General features: G+C 47.1%; 1 pseudogene; it reads left to right on the forward strand.

Moving 5' to 3' along the window:
- Positions 1–15,779: 15,779 nt before the first annotated feature.
- LOC142819453 (uncharacterized) lies at positions 15,780–17,210 on the forward strand (annotated as a pseudogene).
- The last annotated feature ends 2,912 nt before the right edge of the window (positions 17,211–20,122 follow it).

The raw sequence follows: 20,122 nt of genomic DNA on the forward strand, positions 1-20,122 counted from the left end.
ATTATTTCAAAATAACTGCCTGCTGTGTAGACATGGACTAAGTTCTCGGAGTAGTGCTAGATGGAGATTCCACAACCTCCCTAGGCAATTTATTCCAGTGTTTAACCACCCTGACAATTAGGAAGGCTTTTCCTCAGGTATGTCTACACTACAGAGTTTTTCTGGAAAAATAGACTTTTTCCAGACAAACTACACTTATGTCCACACTGCTATTACATTCTTTTGACAGCCAAAAGAATAGAAGGGCTTTTCCAACAGTGGTAAACCTTTCTATGAGGAAAGCCTTTTTCCAAAAAAGCTTTTTCCGAAAAAGGTGTGTGGATGCGGAAGAGTGTGGTTTGGTTTTTTTTTAAAGAAGAGGCCTCGAGGAAAAAGCACAGGTGCCCTGGTGGCCACTCAGTTGTGATTATTGTGGTCAAATGCGAGATAGCATCCACATTGATTGGCCATTATCTTTCAAAAAAGCACATCACTTTTTTGTTGTGCTTTTGCTGTGCAGACGCTCTTTCAAAATTTTTCTGGAAGATCTCTTCTGAAAAAGCTTCTTCCAAAAGAAGCCTGCAGTCTAGACGTAGCCCTAATGTCCAGCCTAAACGTCCCTTGCTGCAGTTTAAGCCCATTGCTGCTTGTCCTATCCTCAGAGGCCAAAGACCAGTTGTTCTCCCTCCTCCTTGTGACACCCTTTTAAATACCTGAAAACTATCACATCCCCTCTGTCTTCTCCTTTCCAGATTAAACAGGTCCAATTATTCCAGTCTTTCTTCATAGGTCATGTTCTCTTGTTGCTCTTCTCTGGACCTTCTCCAGTTTCTCCATCTTTCTTGAAATGTGGTGCCCAGAACCGGACACAATACTCCAACTGAGGCCTAATCAGCGCAGAGTAGAGAGGAAGAATGACTTCTCATGTCTTGCTCACAACTCTCATGTTAATGCTACCCAGAATCATGTTGTGGGGCGTGTTGGCTTTTTTTGGAGGGGGGGATTGGTGGTTTGTTTGTGTGGTGTGTGGTTTTTTGGGTTTTTTTTGCAACAGCAAAAGAACTCCTATTTAGCTTGTGGTCCGCTATGACCCCTAGATCTTTCTGCAGTACTCCTTCCTAGACAGTTGCTTCCCATTCTGTATGTGAAATGGATTGTTCCTTTCTAAGTGGAGTACTTTGCAATTGTCCTTATTAAACTTCATCTTATTTACCTCAGACCATTTCTTCAGTTTGTTCAGATCATTTTGAATTATGATCCTATCCTCCAAAGCAGTTGCAAGCCCTCCCAGCTTGGTATCATCTGCAAACGTAATAAGCATTCCTTTAATTACTTGCTCCATTATCTTTCCTGGCACAGAAGTTAAACTGACTGGTCTGTAGCTTCCTGGGTTGTTCTTATTTCCCTTTTTATAGATGGACACTCTTTGCCCTTTTCCAGTCTTCTGGAATCTCTTCCATGACTTTCCAAAGATGATAGCTAATGTGGGTCACCCCCTCAGTTATTTAAATCCAAGTGCTGGGACAGAAATCTGGGGTACAGAACTCAGAGTGGTCTGGGTTACGTCTACACTGCATGAGCCTTCATGCTGCACTGATTCCAGCTCCACAAGTCCTGCCCACCATGCACTGGGCTGAGTGAAGAACCTTGGATGGATTATCTGGGGTGAGCCTTCGTCTGCTTGGGAGTTGGGGACCCAGGAGAGGCTGTGGCCAGGGTAGTAGAGATGCTCTCTGATAAAGCTTCATGCTGGAGCTAGGGTTGCCAGGTGTCCAGTATTGACCTGGACAGACCGGTATTTTTGCTGCTTGTTCAGTAAAAAAAAAAATCAGAAAATACCAGACACCTAAAATGTCCAGTATTTTCTGTTCTTTTTTCCTCTGCCAGGAGGCGATATTAGACATCTAGCAACCCTACGACACTCAGCAACCGGGGCCCCCAGATGCCCACCCACCCCGCTGCTTACCTGGGTCTGCAGGAGCTTGTCTTGTGGCTGGCAGGAACAAAATAGCCACCCCCTCCCCCCCAAAAAAAGCCGCCTCTTAAAGAGGCCATGCTGATTTTTTTTTTCTTAACAACTTTGGTCTCCCCCTGCCCCAACAGAAGTGTGTGTCCGTCCGTCCCCATCTGGCAACCCTAGCTGAAGCCCCTGTGAGCCATGTGGGTCCTGCCTGCATGGAGCAACCAGTCCAAGCACAGTCTGGATGGCTGGCCAGCTGGTGTCCCCCTCAGGCCGGCATGCAGAGGCGTCTCTTCTTCAGCTTGTCACAAGGGCACCAAGTCCCCATTTTAATAGTCATAAAACCTGCAAATAGCAATGTAGAGCTCAAGCCTGCACAGCCCCAGTGCTTTTAAACTCCCTTTGAGTTCAGTGGGAGTGCAAGGTACTCCACACTTCACAGGATTCGCTCTTTAAGTGGCTTTGCCATGATAGGTGCCAATGTGCCCAGAGCTCTTAACAGCAGGCTCACCATGGCCTCTTGCATGCAAAATTTGCTCTGGTCACTCAGGCTACGTCTACACTGCAGGTTTCTTGCACAAAGCTTTTTGCGGAAGAGATCTTCGACAAACTTCTTGCACAAGAGTGTGTCCACACTACAAAAGCACGTTGGAAAAGCGATGCGCTTTTGAACAAGAGAGCATCCAGACGGCATGGACGTGATCTCGCAAGAAAGCTCTGATTCCAGGGCACCTGTGCTTCTTCCAACAGGCTGTGCTTGTGCAAAAAACCCTGTTTCCTGTCCACCTCCCCCCCACATGCTTTTTTGTGTGTGCAAGAACGCTTGCGCAAAAGAGTTATTCCTCGTAGAAAGAGGAATATCTATACCGCAACTCCCCCTCCCCCCATTCTGTCAATTCACTGTAAATTTTCTTGCGCAAAAATGCCCTTGAGGTGTGGACGCTCCACTACAGAGTTTGTGCAAAACCCCATGTAGACATAGCCTCGGAGGCGAGGGAAGAGGGGGTAGGTGCAGGCGGAATGTATTAAAATGGGGACTCCGCACCCTTGCGACAAGCTAGAGGAGTGACTAGGGCTGGTAATTAATGCCTCTGACTCCTGGCTGGGATGCAGTGTAATTGCTTCAGCAACGTCACAGGGAGCTCTGGAGTAACCAGCATTCTCTCCCCCTCTCTGTTTTCTAATTACGCAGGGAGCAGGAGGCCTGCTTAGCCGGCACTGCCATCTACTTCCCTCCAACGACACTAATCACCCAGGGGGCCAGGCGGTACATCATTTTTCATTGGTACATGGCTTCAGCAGCAAATATTAAATAACACCTCAGCATGGCGCCCGAAATGAAGCAGGCCAGACGGGGCCTTGAGCGAGGAACGATCGCCTCGTGTCACATTTAAAGAGCTCGTATTTTTTACCATGGGTCTGTCTGAATTCACATGGGAGCAGGTCTGCGTTGTGAGTGCTGTGTGTGGATCTGATGCTGGATTGCCTGCGCTGGCGACCGAAGGCCTCCGTTTATTGCAGGTGGCCCTCCTGCACGCTGATCTGACTGTGTTTATCCTGGCTCTGGAGGGGCCACCTCTAGGACTGACAGGGGCCTTCAAGTCTCCATGGGCCATTCAGGGAGTTTTTGGCCCCTCCACTGTCCCCGGAAAGATGACACTGCTAGTTGCGGTGTGTGTGGCCCTAGGTGAGCCAGCAATGAGAAACAAAGCAGAGAGGGGATGGTGGACCAGGGTGGGAGGAGACAGAGCTGTGATTGTTTTTTCTTTATCTCCCTCAAGATGCACACCGGGCCCAGCACACTTCAGCAGGCACCCAGAAGGGCTCTGTAGTTTTGCTCTTTGTTCTGTAAACAGGGAGTTTTCCCTTTTTAAATGCCTGCCACTGGAACCTGGAACACCAGGCCAGACAGTACAGAGAAAGAGGGAGGCATCTGTGACTGTTTTAAACTGAAGGGATCCCAGCAAGATAATCTCCTGTCCTCCGAGACAGAAGGGATCTGATCCAGGATCTTCTCTCTCCCCCCCCCCCCCCCCCCAAGCTGCTTGTAACCTGGGCAGAATTTAGCTCCATCTAAATGTTGCAGCCTCATCTCTCTGCATGCACCTGGCCTGAATTCAGGGTGACATTTGGCTGCCATCTAGTGTCAGAAAAGAACCTTAAGCAACAGCTGCTACAACTACCTGTTGGAGGGTGCTGATTTTACAAGACAAGTTAGTAGATTGCACCTACCTGTCAGTGTATTCTAGGGTAAGAGACATAGGACCATAGTGTTTAAATGAGGCATATTTGGGAACAAATACAGGTACTGCTAGGAAAGTTATTCATATCATTATTTATGATCTATTTATTAAACCTGTTAGTAACATTGGCTATTTACACAGGGCATTACACTGAGCAAAACCTGTTCCCTTTCCCAGAGATCTTACCATGCAAATTATCTTGGATGTAGTATTTTTGGGTCAGAGGTGCGACACGTAGGGTGTGCCTTTCAAAAAAAGGCAGTATGTAATGCAAGCTGTACTTTTTCAAAAGAGCATCCAGACTGCCTGCGTGTTCTTTCGAAAAAGCAGCTTGCTTTTTTGAAAGTACTGCTTGTAGTCTAGATGCTCTTTACTGAAAGATGCTTGCAGTCTAGACATAGCCCTAGAGATTAACATGTAGAGAGTAATGGAGTACAGCTAAACAAGAGTTAGTCCTTATTAAAATAATGTGTGAGCACTCTTATTCTGGTACTAGCTGGAGTTACCCAGCATTGCTTGGGAAACCGGAGGAACAATGCAGAAAAACAGTTGTCCTGCCCTCTGGAGCCAATACCAAGTTGGTCTCTTCTGGCCGTGCAGGGACCAAGGGTACAGCTACACTGTATCTTCTCTTCCCCCCCCCCCCCCAAGAGGGCTAGCTAACTTAGTCTTTAACTTAACCAACAAATAGTCTTGCAGCACCTTAGAGACTAATAAAACATGTAGATGGTCTCATGAGCTTTTGTGGGCACAGCCCACAAAATGAAGTTATTAAAGGTCCCATTTCTAAATAAATAGGGAGGGAGGGGAGAGGAAAAAGGAGGGGAAGAAATAGTCAATTAGAGTGTCTACACGAGAGATCCACTTCCTGGACACCACCGTACAAATCAACAATGGAAAATTAGACACCACTCTCTACAGAAAACCCACTGACTCATACAGTTACCTACATGCATCCAGCTCCCATCCAGAACACACCACACGATCCATCATCTATAGCCAAGCCCTTCGATTCAACCGCATCTGCTCTAATCCCACTGACAGAGACCAGAAGCTTCAGGATCTCTACCAAGCATTTATAAATCTCAACTACCCACCCAGAGAAATAAAAAAGCAAATTGAAAGAGCCAGACGAATACCTAGAAACCATCTACTTCAAGACAGACCCAAGAAAACCAACAATAGAACACCACTTGTCATCACCTACAACCCCCAACTTAAACCTGTCCAACACATTATCAATAAACTACAGCCTATATTGGAACAGGATACCATACTCAAAGAGGCTCTGGGAGACAGACCCATAGTCTCCTATAGACAACCACCTAACCTCAAGATGATTCTTACCAACCACCACAGGACATACCACACTAATACCAACCCTGGTACCTTCCCTTGCAACAAACCCCGTTGCCAGCTTTGTCCACATATTCATTCTGCTGATACCATTATTGGACCTAACCAAGTGAATTATAAGATCAAGAACACACATTCCTGCGCATCCAGAAATATAATCTACGCTATCATGTGCCAAAAGTGTCCGTCTGCTATGTACATTGGACAAACATCTCAGACACTTCGCCAAAGGATTAATGCCCACAAAACAGATATCAGACAAGATCACAAAGAGAAAACAGTTTCTTGCCATTTTAACCAGAAAGGACACTCTCTCAATGACTTGACCACCTGCATTCTGCTACAAAGACCTTTTACATCTGCACTTGAAAGGGAATCCTCTGAACTGTCATTCATGTTAAAATTTGACACTTTCCAACAAGGACTTAACAAACATTTGAACTATCTCACCCATTACCAAGATAGTTTCCCCAATTATCACCTCTAATACCATTAACTCACAAACATCCCACTCTCCCTACCTCTAATATCATCAATTCACAGACACTTACCTTCCTTCCTTTCCCCCCTCCCTGCATCCCCCTCCTGTTGTGCAATGTGCTTTGTCCTTTTCATGTTTGTTCATTTTTTTAATTGTATCCTTTGGTATATATGGTTGTGACTACTTTCTTCCACTATTTGATCTGAGGAAGTGGGTCTGGCCCACGAAAGCTCATCATCTAATAAACCATCTTGTTAGTCTTTAAAGTGCTACATTGTCCTGCATTTTGCTTCAGGTACAAGGAGCTGATTGAGAAGATACTCACTGTTCTTAAATTCCCATTGTTTGTTTTTAATGTCATTGGCTGGATGGCCTGCTACATTCCACATCCTAATGTCTTTATACCTCTGTGGATCAAACCTGTAAAGGAAGTTAAGTTTTAAGGCTTCCCTGTGGAGTTGGCTTGTGAAATTGGCCTGAAACACCATGGTGACTTGGAGACCCATTACTGAGTCCCTGGGCAAATTAAATGTTCCCCAACAGGCTTCCATGTGATGCCTTTTCGGATGTCTGATCTGTGTCCTGTCATTCTCTCTCATGGTATTGGCTGTGATGCTGGCAGGGAGCCTTGTTGCAGCGGCAGCATCTTGTCACAAGAGGGCAAACCCAGGTGGCTTCTGCTGGCGAGCGGCCTCCTTTCACTCTGTGCCTAAAGCTTCATGCCTCAGGAGTGAGACTCTTCCCCTAAATGGGGGGGATCTGGCTAAGAAAGGGGCCAGTGAAGTGTAGTCCCTGGAGGGGGGGTTGGGCTTTGTCTGGATGCTTTCCCCGACTGAGCACTATCTCCTGCTGATCTCGCCTGGGGAAGGGATTGTGAGTGACATTCTGCCCTGGAGTTGGGCCCCCTCCCCTGCACAGAAGGCCATTGCCACAGCTGGGGAGTCCTGACCTTAGGGGGCATGTTTGTTGCTGAAGCATTGTGATGCCAGGCCAGCCTTTCAGTTGAGTGCCTGAGCAAGCAGAAACCACCTACAGGTTGGACCTCCTGCTCCAGCACCCTTGGGACCTGACTGGTCCTGAGTGAGGGAGTTTGCCAGACCAGCAGAGGTCAATTCTGGCCCCCCCCCCCGCCCAGCTCTGCTCTGGGCTCCAGCTGCCACCCCCTCCTGGCCACTGGCCCTCCCGCACTGGCTCTTACAGCCCTGCTGCCATCTGCCCTATTTGGACTGCTGGCCCTGGCCGGGCTCCCAGTTACCAGCCCTGCTCGGGCTGCCCGTCCCACTGACATCAGCCCTAGGCAGGCTGCTGGCCTCCTAGCTGCAAGTCCTCCTGCTGCCCGACTCCCGGTCGCCAGGTCTCTCTGAGTCAGGAACATACCTGGTCCTGCTGTACCATGGATGTTGCCAGAGGATCCCAGTTTTTGGAGGTCCTGCTTGTATTCCAAATCCTTCCTGGAGTGCTCAGAGATGGATTTGAATCCAACTGGGATCCAGACCAACCAGCCTTTGGAGGAGTCCAAGCCATTGGTCCCTATGTCTAGATGATGAGCTAAACCGACCCTCTGGGAAATGACCCTGCCCCAGACTTTGGTAAAGTTCAGATTCAAAATTTCACCCCTGCCTCTTCTCTCCACAGTGGGCCAAACTGACTCTTGAACCCAGACAGCCTCTGGCTGGAGCAAAGTTTGGTTCTGGACCTTTGCTTGTGGCTTTGGCCCATCTCTGGCTGGATACGTGAGGAGAGGGCTGTTTGGTGCATGGATATGTCAGCAAGCTGTGACGAGTGCGCTGGAGCAGAGGGGCAGCCCAAGGCCGGGGTATGTTTTGCTGCATCCAAGATTAGGTTGGAGGTTGGGAGCTGGAATGAAGAGCCTTGCTGGGGAGGTTGAGGGCAAGAGTTTAGTCACCTAAAGCCCTTCGTAACTCCGGCCCTGGGAGACGTGAGCTTTGCTTTGAAGGAACGTGAGCAAACAACACGTAAAATCTTGGCAGGCGTCACTGGGTATAGTGGTCAGTCGGTCGTGGCTTTCCATCTTGTCTGAACAATGCTTCCCTCCCCAGCCCCACCGAGCCCCACCAGGGCGGGCTGTGCTGCTTCAGTGCTGGTGCAGGGGACAAGGGAATCACCGTTGAAGTGAGCTGCCACACTTGGTGCAGCTCTGCAGGTGCATGAGGAGTCTCTCCCAGGACTGACCCACACAAACTGGCAAGATCCGACTGCATCAGGGCATCCTCTGGCAGAGCAGCTGGCCTAGCTGCAGTTGGGTTGCTGATGAACTTAGTCTTGCTTAGCCCCCATTCATCTGTCCTGTGACAAGCCCCCCTCAATTCACACACAGCCTCCTGCCTTATAGGTGAACTGCTAAGCCAACAGCTGCAGCCAAGAGGGGCTTGATTAAGTCCCATGACTTTTGGATGCCTCGGAAGTGATGAAAGGAATGGGCGATTCCCTAGGAGCTTCTCGAGAGCTTGCCGTTGTTTTCTCTCAATGGTCGCTATGTACCCATTTGGTAAGGCAGAAATTCTTCCAGGCAGCTCTGGAGTCAGCTCCTTTTTAAATGTTGATGAAAACCTCTCATTAGGTTAGCATTTGTGCTCTCTCCAGATGGCAGAGTCTGTGTGTGCTACTGCAGTAATTACAGACATTGATCAAGATTACAACCAGCTGATTTCATTGCTGCCCTTAACTTCAGATACTTGTGTCCATTAATGCTCTTTGTTCGCCTTGTCCAACTTTGGGCCCCCGTGCCTTCCAGTGAAAACCCATCACTGAGCTCAGGACTGCAGGGAAGCCGTTGGTGGTGGGGTTTTTTTTAAGGTTAAGAGAGGGGGGGAGGGAGTGTTAAGGCAACAATGGCTGAAAAGTGCTGTAATGGGAAACCTGGCAGTTCAGTGTTCCCTGTAAGCTGAGCGCTTGGGTGGCCACCCAGGAAAGATTCAACTGAGCACCTACAGCCAGCAGTGTGTTTCTACTGGTGGTGCACAGCTGCCATGATGCATGTACATCGGTGCACAGAACAAAATTTTATTCTGTGCATGGATGGACAAAATTAGAGAACATTGCTTGGCATCTGCTGGTTTTGCAGAATCATGCTGTGTGGTGTGAGCAAGGGGGGAGTTTGGGGGGTTCAAAGGGTGGTTACATACAGGGGAGCACTCAGTACCCAGATGTTACCAGTTTAATGTGACAATGGAGAAGGTGGCTTGGTGTGGAGATGGGAGGCAGATCCCTCAGCTCTGAGCCAGAATAAGAGGATGTACCTGAAATAGGATTGCTTCTCAATAAGCCTTGCAGGAAAGAGAGAAAATGGAGAAATTTGGAGCAGTGCTATTTACTGCACAGGTAAATCAATGCTTAAGGTTTGAAAACATTATTGGAAACCAAATTGACTATAGCCCTTTTTGTTAAAACAGAATGAATGATAACAGTTTAGAAGGATGAAGGAAAGAAAAAAAAAACACTTGATAGAATTTCCATAAAAAACTAAAAGAAAATTAACAATCTTTAAGAAAACCAAAATAAAGATTTCTTCATAAAATACTGTATTTTAAAAAGTACAATCATTTAAATAAAGCCTATTCCTTTTCCTTTTCTTAAAAAAAAAAAACCTGAGTTACCAAGGAATACCAAGTAAATCAGCTAGTATGGTATAAAAATGGTGCCGAGTGGGAAGGTTTGTGCTTGTGAATCCTGTTTAGAAAAGGAGATGGGAGGGACAGGCAAATTGGCAAAGCTTCTCCGCCAGCAATCAACTCGAAAGAGACCTGTGCTCAGCTAAAGGCCTGGTCTCACTAGCAGCTGAGCTAAATACCCAGCACCTGGAGGCTTTCCTGGCACTTTATGCCTGGATGTCATCTTGTCTAGGAGATTGGGAACCACAACACCTGGCTTTTTACTCAGCATAGACTCATGGTGAGCAAGCCACTTAACTTGAGTTTTCTGCAGGGCTCCAAGGTTGGACTTTCCCACTGCATGCAGGAGGTCGAGAGGTTTTAAATAAAGTCCAAATCCTCGGAGACAAGACACTCTAGAAGAAAGGGTCAAGTCCTTAATCCTGCCTTGTGAGTGGGTAGATAGCTAAGTACCTGCTAGGACTTTTACTTTACTGTATAATTAGAGTAATGTTTCTGCCTAAGTCAGCCCTGTTTACTCCCATAAAAAAGGATAACAAGCACCGGCCTCTGTCCCATCACATGCTGTGATGAATAGGAGGGGTACTACCCTTTTCTAAACAGCCCAGCATTCAGTAACTAAAGGGTTAAACCCAGAACAGTGGCTATCCTGGAAGTGTTGGCAGAAAGACAGGAGAGCCAATGGGAAGAGTTTGAGGAAGCTGAAATGAAACAGGTTTGCCTGCCTCAGTGTTCTCTGTGGGAGAGTTCAAAGAGGAGCTGGAAGACAAATGGATTGAGCAGGAATAAAGCAAGAATTTCCCAGCAATATCCATGCCTAAGAAAACAAACTTTGCAACAACAGAGATGTAAGTAGAACAAAGAATGTTTAGTTAGATGTGATCAGGTTATTTTCTTGGTTTGTGGGACTTCTCTGTGCTGATTTAACACCCCCACGCACACACCCACACACACCCAATGTAACTGAATCCCAGGGAAGCAAGTGTCTGTGCTTTAATCTGTTTTTTTTTTTTTAAGTTCTGTAACACCTAGCAACCAAGTATGCTTTCCCAATGTATATGTTTTTGTTTTAATGATAAAATCACCTTTTAACAACTATAATCTGATTCCTGTGTCCTAGAAGGCAGGAGGTTCTGCATCCATGTGACTGAAACTGAAAGTCAGCTATTAATAGATTAGTTTGTTTTAAATCACTCTCCTAAGGGAAGGTTAAAGAGCTGGGGTTTATCCCCTCTGGCAAGAAGTTTCCAAGTGCTTCTTTCTGGCTTTCAAGGGGTATTTTATTTTTATTGCATTTGGGTGGGGAATCTGAGCTTGAGGAGCTTTTAAGCATAAGCCTATAGAGGCAAGGTATTTTTAAGGTCTCTTGAGGTGCCAGAGGAGGGAAAAGCCTTGACACATGCCTTTATAATGCTGGCTCTCACTCCTCCTTGCAAGCTTGGTCTAGGCAGGGTTTGGGCAGGCCGTGCGTTTGCTTTCCAAGAAGCTCTCCAGCTGCGAGATCTGGGAGCACGTGCCTTGAATAGAAAAGGCCTGGCCCTTGAGTGAGTGGTGGAAGAACATCTGTTCGGTGGAGGTAGTGATGTGAGAGAGCCACACCGGCCCATCCGTTCCATGCAAATGATGATTAGGTGTGATGATGATGATGACATGACTGTGCCAGCCACAGCATCTATTTGCACAGAGTGAGACAATCACAGCAGTGTCCTATGAACAGTGCCACTCTGGGATTGGGGGGTGCGTTGCTCCCGCCCCTTGGCATGATGTGTATGCTTGACCGTGCTACCACATGCTTCCTCAATCATGATTTAAAGGTGGCTGCATGGAGCAGAGTCAGATGGGGGCTGGGAACAATGGACTGGCCAAAATAAAAGTGATAGTTCTGCCTGCTATCATCCTCATATGTCTAGCCACTGCCACCAGAGCGAAAGGGACTTGCACAAGGCCCCACTGGGAGTCTGTGGCAGAACCTGAAATAAATCCAGGAATCCTGGCTCTTTGTGCCCTGCTCTGACCACTAGGCAGTCCTTTCATATGCACAATGAAAAGGGTTGTAACAAGGTAACTTAGGATTGAATAAGGATCTTAACTGGTTAATGCGCTACAAAGGCAATTTCCCCCTCCTGATAGTCACATCTCCACATCCAATGCTGTGAATGAGCCACTTGCACCGTGATTTGATTTGCCCCCTTTACACAAGTAACTTCTTTCATTTGTTGGCCTTATATATACATGCCTCTAACTTCCACTCCAATTCATCTGATGAAGTGGGTGTTACCCACAAAATTTATGCCCTAATAAATCTGCTAGTGGCTAAGGTGCCAGCAAACTCCATGTTGGTTTGGCAGCTACAGACTAACAGAGCTTCTCCTCTAAGGTTAACAGGAGTAACCCAGAGTTTGATGGACTGGAGCTGCTCCTGTACTCATCAGCTGTGTCTACACTGGCAAGATATTCCGGAAAATCAGCTGCTTTTCCAGAAAAACTTGCCAGCTGTCTACACTGGCCTCTTGAATTTCTGGAAAAGCACTGATGATCTAATGTAAAATCATCAGTGCTTTTCCGGGAAAAACTATGCTGCTCCCGTTCGGGCAAAAGTCTTTTTCCGGAAAACTGTTCCAGAAAAGGGCCACTGTAGACAGCACAGTAGTGTGTTCCGCAAAAAAGTCCCGATCGTGAAAATGATGATCGGGGCTTTTTTGCGGAAAAGCACGTCTACATTGGCCATGGACGTTTTTCCGGAAAAGCGTCCTGCCAATCTAGACGTGCTTTTCTGAAAATGCTTTAACGGAAAAGTTTTCTGTTAAAAGCATTTCCGGAAAATCATTCCCGTGTAGACATAGCTGTAACCTGTTGTAGGAATCCCCTCCCCGCCCCCTACAGTGTGGTGTGATGCAGCTGATTAAAGCAGCTGGTTCCCAGCCTGCAGTCCTGTGAGGAGATTCTGTTGGGGGAGTGGGGGGGTTGTAAAAGGTCAGAGCAGCAAGGCTGCGGGGGTTTTGGTGCGGAGGGGAAGGAATCCTCTCCCTGATGCTGTGGCGTAGCAGCAGACCATTTCCACAGCAGCTGCTGCAGCCTCAGCATTGCCCTAGCATCAGTGGCCAACAGTGCATTGCTGTCTGGGGACATGAATGGCCAGTAGGGGCCCCCCATAGTCCCAGAGGTGCTGATGTTGCCTTCCCCTGCCCAGCTTCCGACTCTCCCTGTGTGCTGAAGTGCACAGAACCGGCTGTCTAGATGAAGAACTGCGAGGAGGCTCAAATCCCCAGTCTCTGGGAGCTAAGCTCACACCTGTCTGCATTGCAGGGGAGTGGTTTGTGTCCCAGCTTGTGTGCTTCTAATAGCAGTGATGCCATAGGCGCTGGCCCAGGGTGGAGGTTCTTCCTAGCATGCGGGGACAAATACCAAGGAGATGCACATGGGTTTCTGAGGAGCATATGTCAGCATCACCCGAGCTGCTGATATGAGCGAATGCTGGAAAAAGAGTTGTTCAAGATTTGGAGACATCTTTCTCTCTTGCCCCCCCTCCCCCAAGAATATATCCATTTGCAAGCAAGACTCACACCCTGTGTCCCCCACAGCAGCCTCAGTTTATTCCTTCCACTCACAAAGGAAGCTAGTCCTGTCCCCACCCCTTCTGCCCAAAGCCCTGCCTTTCCAGGGGCATAAAGCCACCCTTCCCTTCTTGGCAAGGGGCCCAGCGAGTCTGTGAGCAACACTACCCTTCCTTTGTCCTAGCCTGGAGAGATGTTAATTATCCCCTTCATCCTGAATGGTCTCTTTCAACATGATTTAACTCTTTATGCTTAACAATCTGTTCCCTCTTGCAGCATTCAACTGTGACATTCTTACCACCTTGGCTTGGCTTGAAGAAGAGTTCTGTGTAGCTCAAAAGCATGTTTCTTTCACCAACAGAAGTTGATCCTATAAAAAAATGTTCCTCACCCTCGTTGTGTCTATCAGATCTGGGACCAACATGTCTACAACACTACCATAAAGTAATCTACAACACTACCATAAAGTAATCTATCTCAAGTGCTGCCTTAGTTAGAAGTCAGTGTGTTTGTAATTTGAGGGTAAATGACGTACTAAAGACTCATGTAATGGATTTGAGCAGAGGTGCCCGATCAAGCCTCTGGAATTAGTAGAGAGCTCAGAAAGGTATCTCGAGCTCTCAACGTGCTGCTGCAAAGCACTCATGCTATTTAGGAAATGCTTAAGAGCAACTAGATGGAAGGCAAATTAGGAAACCCATTCCATAAATTGCAACAGGAACATCAAGGAGCTTTCTACTTGCCTTGAGCTCTTTCAATATGTTGCTGACATTTTTGCATTTAAAGAATCAAGCAGAAGCAAGATTCATAAAGCCAAAAGAAGACATTATTGCTCTTTAAACTAGGGATGTAATAGTATACTTGATTAACCGATAAGCAAAATCTTATAGGTTAATGCTATCGACTACATGTATTTCCCTCCCCTCTCCCAACCAGTAATCTGTTTAGCAGGCTGGCCAGCAGCCTGGATCATTTCTTGCTCAAACTGGGTGCAGGACCTAATCCCACTGTGGCTCTGCATTTAAAGTGCATAGGAGCTGGATCCAGCCTGGCTCAGTTCTGGTTTGCGCTGTCCAGGAGCTCAGATCCCAGACAGAGGCTGCTGCCACCCCACACTGCTGCCTCTTATCAGGACAACAAGCAGCTGGTCTGCAAGAGGAGCTAGTTTTTAAACTGGCTCCCCTGTGGACTAGCTCCTGCCTGGCAACCTGCATTGCTGTTGGCGCCACCCCCAGGGACTATAGTATAGTCAACTAACCAATAAGAATTCATGAGGTTACTCGACTATTCAGTTAATCGATATTTAATATCCCTACTCTAAACAAGCAGGAACTGTTCTTGTCAGTTTCACTTTCTGATTTTCCCGCACTCATCATAATGTTCTGGAAGCTTGAAATAAAATCTATTCACTGGACAATACACTGAGTCATCAACTATTTATTTTCATGTGTTTGGGTCTTATAAAGATCAAGAGTTGCCTGAAAGAGAGTCCCTTCAAACTTGAAAATGTGCAAGCCAACACTTCAAAAAAGTGTGTGTTCTTTTAGGGGTTTTAAATACTTGTCTAAACAATTTAAAAGCAAAAGAGTAGATTTAGTTAAGGCTCAAGTGCTGTTTAACTATGAAAATCTACCCCCAAATCCCCTTCACTAATGTTGCCCTTTTGACAAAGACATATACCGATTATCTCCCACTTGTGTTTCTAATGAAGCTTGAAATGGCTTTCTTATTATTATTCTTGGAGTGTACATGCTAATTAAAAGCCAAATCAACAAATGTGTGTGCAAATAAGGTAAATTATGACAAGAAGAGTGATCTTAGGGGGTTCAGTACCTATCTGGACTCAGAATTGGAGACTCTGGGTGGAGAGCATAAAGATAGGAGGGGTTCAGATTCACTGGGGAAACCTTTGGAGACAGGAAGAGCCTGTTCAGGAAAAACAGGCTGCACCTAACTCAAAATGAAACCAGACAGCTGGCATGTAAAATTGAAAAGGTTGTAAAGGACTGTTTTAAAGCAAGGGACTGTAGAAAGCTGACAGATGTGAAGGATCACATGGCCTGTGCGGAGACATCCCTTAGGAATGCATTTATTAAAGGGAGAACTCTAGTGCCTACTAAAAAGGATCAAAATGAAGCTGGTAAATTACAATGGAAGCTAGTGAGGAATAGTCAAATGTAAAAGAGTCCTATTTAAATACCACACATGAAGGCAAGCAAGTGAATCCAAGCAAATGCACAAGCGATGATGTACAAATGCTAATAGTCTAATTACTATGATAGTGGAATAGAATACTTGGCCTTAAATGAGCATATTGACATAATAGGCATCACAAAAAACTGGTGAATTGAAGATAATCAGTGGGTACAAATACGTAGGAATGCTAGAGTAGGTGGTGTGGGTGGAAGAGTGTCTCTATGTGAAAGAAAGCAGAGAGTCAAAGGAAGTGACCTTGAAAGAATCCAACAATATCAAAAAAGCTTTATGGAGAGAAAGTCCTTGCATATAGCAGAAGGGCAGTGACACAATTTGAAATGATCAGGGAGGTTAGAGAGGGCAAAAAAAATAACAATAATGGAGGATTTCTACCATCCTCGTCTTGACTGGGAACATGTCACCTCAAGAAGGTATGCGGAGCTGAAATTTCAAGACACATTAAATAACTGCTTCTTGAAGGACAATGAAGCCCTTAATTTTCTCAGGAAAGAACATTTTGAAGATCTTAATTGACTTGTAATTCCACCATTGCAGATAAGCAAATCCCCTAATGACCTTCTAGGGATGAGCTCAGAGACCCTCGCAATTTGTATGAGGTATACAATGTCATCAAGCAGATGAAGAACAACAAGGCAGCAGGTCCAGATGGGATTCCCGCTGAAATTAGGGATGTAAGTGATTAGTTGACTGTCCCATAGCACATGTGTATTGGATAGTCAACTAGTGACTTCCCCCCTCTTGCTGCTTCTATCAGCATGCTGGGGAGGGGGGGAAAGGAAAAGAGCCAGTGCTGGGGAAGCCAGTTTAAAAACCCACCAATATATAGAGATATACCCATCTCACAGAGCTGGAAGGGACCTTGAGAGGTCATCAAGTCCAGTCATATGCCCTCTTGGCAGGACCAAGTACCATCCCTGACAGATTTGCCCTAGATCCCTAAATGGCCCCCTTAAGGATTGAACTCACAACCCTGGGTTTAGCAGACCAAGGCTCAAACCACTGAGTTATTTCTCCTGCCAGCACCATCTCTATGGGAGGCAGGGGAGGCAGAGGCATAGCCGGGGACTGGGTGTGAGTTAAGAATCAGCTGATTCCTGGCTCACGCCCGATTTCCCTCCACCCACCGTGCTTGGAATGACATAGAGGCACTGGAGACAACTTTGAATAGATACCAGTGAGAGGCCAGTGCTAATGTGTGAGCCTTTTCTGAATCCTCTCTATACAAACAAGAAAAAATAACAAGAGCATTTTAAGAAACCAGGTCTGTATCTATCTGTCCAGGTGACATTGGCATTGCATGCATCAGCTCATACCACTGGAATGGTAATGACCTATGGAGAGGCAGGTAGCCATGCAGTGCCCATCTACGAGGGACACTGCTTAATTCACACTGTCTCCAGGCTGGATGTTGCAGGCAGGGATATCACTGAATATCTCATGAGGCTCCTTCAACAAGTGGCCGTTCTCTCATGAGCAGGGCCAAGAGCAAGATGGTGAATGACATCAAGGAGAAGTTCCTCTATACGCCTCTAGATCCAATTCAAGAGATTAAGAAGAAGTCAGAAGTGGCCTAGAGAGATTATAAACTGCCTGATGGAAATGCCATCAGAATTGGCCTTCACCTTGACAGAGCACCAGAAATTATTTTCATGCAGCATTGACACTAATGCTCCAGAATGTCATAATGTTCCACCAGCATTTACGAAGTGTGTTGGAGATCTCTGCCAGCATCTGTATGGCAACATGGTATTGTCTGGTGGATCGTTCCTCTTCAGGGGCGGCCTGTGAGCCTAGGCGAGCTAGGCAGCTGCTTAGGGCGCTGCTGGCCCCGGTGCCCCGTGATGATGTCACGGCCATTAATGGCCGTGCAGGCAGAGATGCCGATTGCGCCACCCCGCCTAGGGGGCCAGCTGCTGCAGCCGGCCTCGGGCTGCTCCTGTTCCTCTTGCAGTGACTGAGAGTCTGTTGAAAGAGACAGAACAGCAAGTCCTTTTAAAGGAGTTCATGTGAGGAGTGTAGCACTGCCAGATGGGAAGTGCTCTGTGCGGATGGACGCTTCTGTTACCCCAAAAATATTCTCACTGGAGAGCACCCAGGGTTACACTAGTATGGGTTTGTTTGAGGAATTAGCACGCCACTATTTGCACTACAAGGTTAAACCAAAGAAGACAGAGCTGCCACTAAAGGTATAAACTAAAGAAGATACAGAGCTATCTCTCTCTTACACACACAAACACACATCCCTACCTCTCCATTCATTCACATACATTCCTTCCTGCCCTCGGGCACTCACACACTTACACAGGCATATGGGTTGCAGAAGGAGCCAAGACATGTAGATCCTGGTGGGTCTGTCTGCTCATCATGGCTGGGGAAGCTGGGCAGGAGGAGAGACGCTAGCTGTAGAGAGGAGTTTCTCAGGAGCAGGGGAAGAAAGAGGGAGTCCCACATGTGCTCCTTCTCTTTATATAGTGTCTGAATGGCTCCTGTAACTCATTCACCTCATCATCAGGGAGTATGCCCAGACTTCCTTTTATCCAGCAAAAGCAGCAGTCTGTGATGACTCATTACCATGTGGCCATTGTTCCCAGTCTTCTTCAAACACAAAAACTCTCACATGCACACTCAGGAAAGAATGCAGTTTAGAGCAAGTTACAAGCTAGTTGGCTGAGAGTTACAAAAATTACAAAGTTTGACAAAGATCACAAGTTGCAGTTTAAAACCTTAGGCCTTACAGTTTAGTGTAGTTTCAGAAAATGCATGTGTATAAATCAAGTAAGTGCAGGCGGAGGCTTGCTTATGCAACGCATGTGAGGAACGTAACACCGCCAGATGGAAGCGTCCATCTGCACAGAGAACTTCTCATTACTTACCTGGCAACCTTCATGCCAGTGTGGGTCACTGTTTGGGACTTCTACACATATGGATTGGTTGTTGTGCACAGAAAATGCTTTTCAGAGGACTGAACTTATGTCAGGGTTTAATTGGACCAGCTACCATTGAGAATTGTATTGAAGACATAACTGGGGTGGGAGGAAACGTTGTTCCTCTGGCGTGATGGTGTTACTGAATAAAAGTGAAGAAGTGCATTAAATTATCTTTACAGTGTTGTAGCCGTGTTAGTCCCAGGATATTAGAGACACCAGATGGGTGAGGTAATATCCTGTATTGGATCAACTGCTGTCAGTGAAAGAAACATGCTGTGGAGTTGCACAGAGCTACAGGACCAGAAAAAGAGCTCCGTGTAGCTCAGCTCATCTTTTTCACCAACAGAAGTTGGTCCAATAAAAGATATTACCTCACCCACTTTGTTTCTATGTTGTATTTATAAGGTGGTCATCATATTGGAATCAGTTATATTCAGGGCTTGACAAATAATACAATCTACTCGCCCGTGGCAAGTAAATTGTAACCCGGAAGAGCCGGGTTCGGGCGATCTGCGCACGAGCAGAACGGTGAGCCCTGATTATATTAGTTGTTAACTATAGCCTAATATAAGGATACTCTAGCACAGGGGCAGGCAAGATACAGCCCATTGGCTGACGCAGCCTGCCCTGACAGGACCCTCAGGCAGGGAGCATCCCAGGCCATCAAAGTGGTTGGCTGTTCCTTGTGCCTTTCTGCACTGAGTGATGGGGGCGGGGGGGGGGAGACTATGCTGGAGGTTGGGGCAGCACCCAAAGCCTCCCTGCACTGGTGTGTGGCAGAGTCACCTGGAGCAGCCAGCTGCTCAGAACCTGGGGCTGCAGCAAGCAGGGAGCCTGCCTGAAGGGCCCAGTAGGCTGCTGGCTGGGAGCTGCCTAGGTAAGCGCCTCCTGGCCGGAGCCTGCATCTGGCACTACATCCCCTTCTGCACCCCAAATCCCTACCCTAGGTCATCATCCAAACCCTCTTCACCCCATCTCTTCCAGGTCACAACTCCCTCTTGACCCTGCACCCCCACTCCTATGCTCCTCCCCCAGGCCAGAATCCTCTCCTGCACTGAAACCCCCTCCCTGACCCTGCACCCTAATCCCTTGCCCCAGGTCGTCACCTAAACCCTTTGCATCCCATCTCCCGCAGGTCACAACTCCCTCCCAGGCCCTGCACTGCCTCCTTCACCCCTCCCCCAGTCCAGAATCTTTTCCTGCAGTGGTACCCCATCCTGGGCCCTGCCCCCCAACACCCTGCCCCAAGTTATGGGTTCTGCACCACAATCCTCTGCCCCAGTCACAACCCCTTCCTTAACCCAAATTTCCTCAGACACTACACTCTCTCCTGCACTCCAATCCCCCATCCTGAGCTCCCATCTGTACCCAACCTCCATCCCAGACATCGCACATAGAAACATGTGGCCCTTGATCACTTACCAAAATCTTGAAGTGGCTCCCCATAAAAAATTATTGCCCACCCCTGCCCTAGGAGAGAAACTCTTTTCCCCACTCTGCCCCTTGTGTAATCATGTGCATGCAATGCCTCTATATTAGAACTGTAAATGGCAGTGAGAATCAGGGCAATGACCAATCAGACCCCTTTTCTGTAAGGAAATCAGCTCAGTAACCCTGGTGACACTGTCACTTAGGGACTAGTCTAAGACCTAGCAAGCTCATTTCATGACCAAGCCCTCAGCGAGAGTTGATGCCTGAGCGCCTTGGGTTGGATTCGAACACGTAGCCTTAAGGCAATTCGCTCGCGAATTGTACATTGGACAAACTGTACAT

This window comes from Pelodiscus sinensis, chromosome 24 (assembly GCF_052426305.1).
Source record: "Pelodiscus sinensis isolate ZL-2025 chromosome 24, ASM5242630v1, whole genome shotgun sequence".
NCBI lineage: Eukaryota > Metazoa > Chordata > Testudines > Trionychidae > Pelodiscus > Pelodiscus sinensis.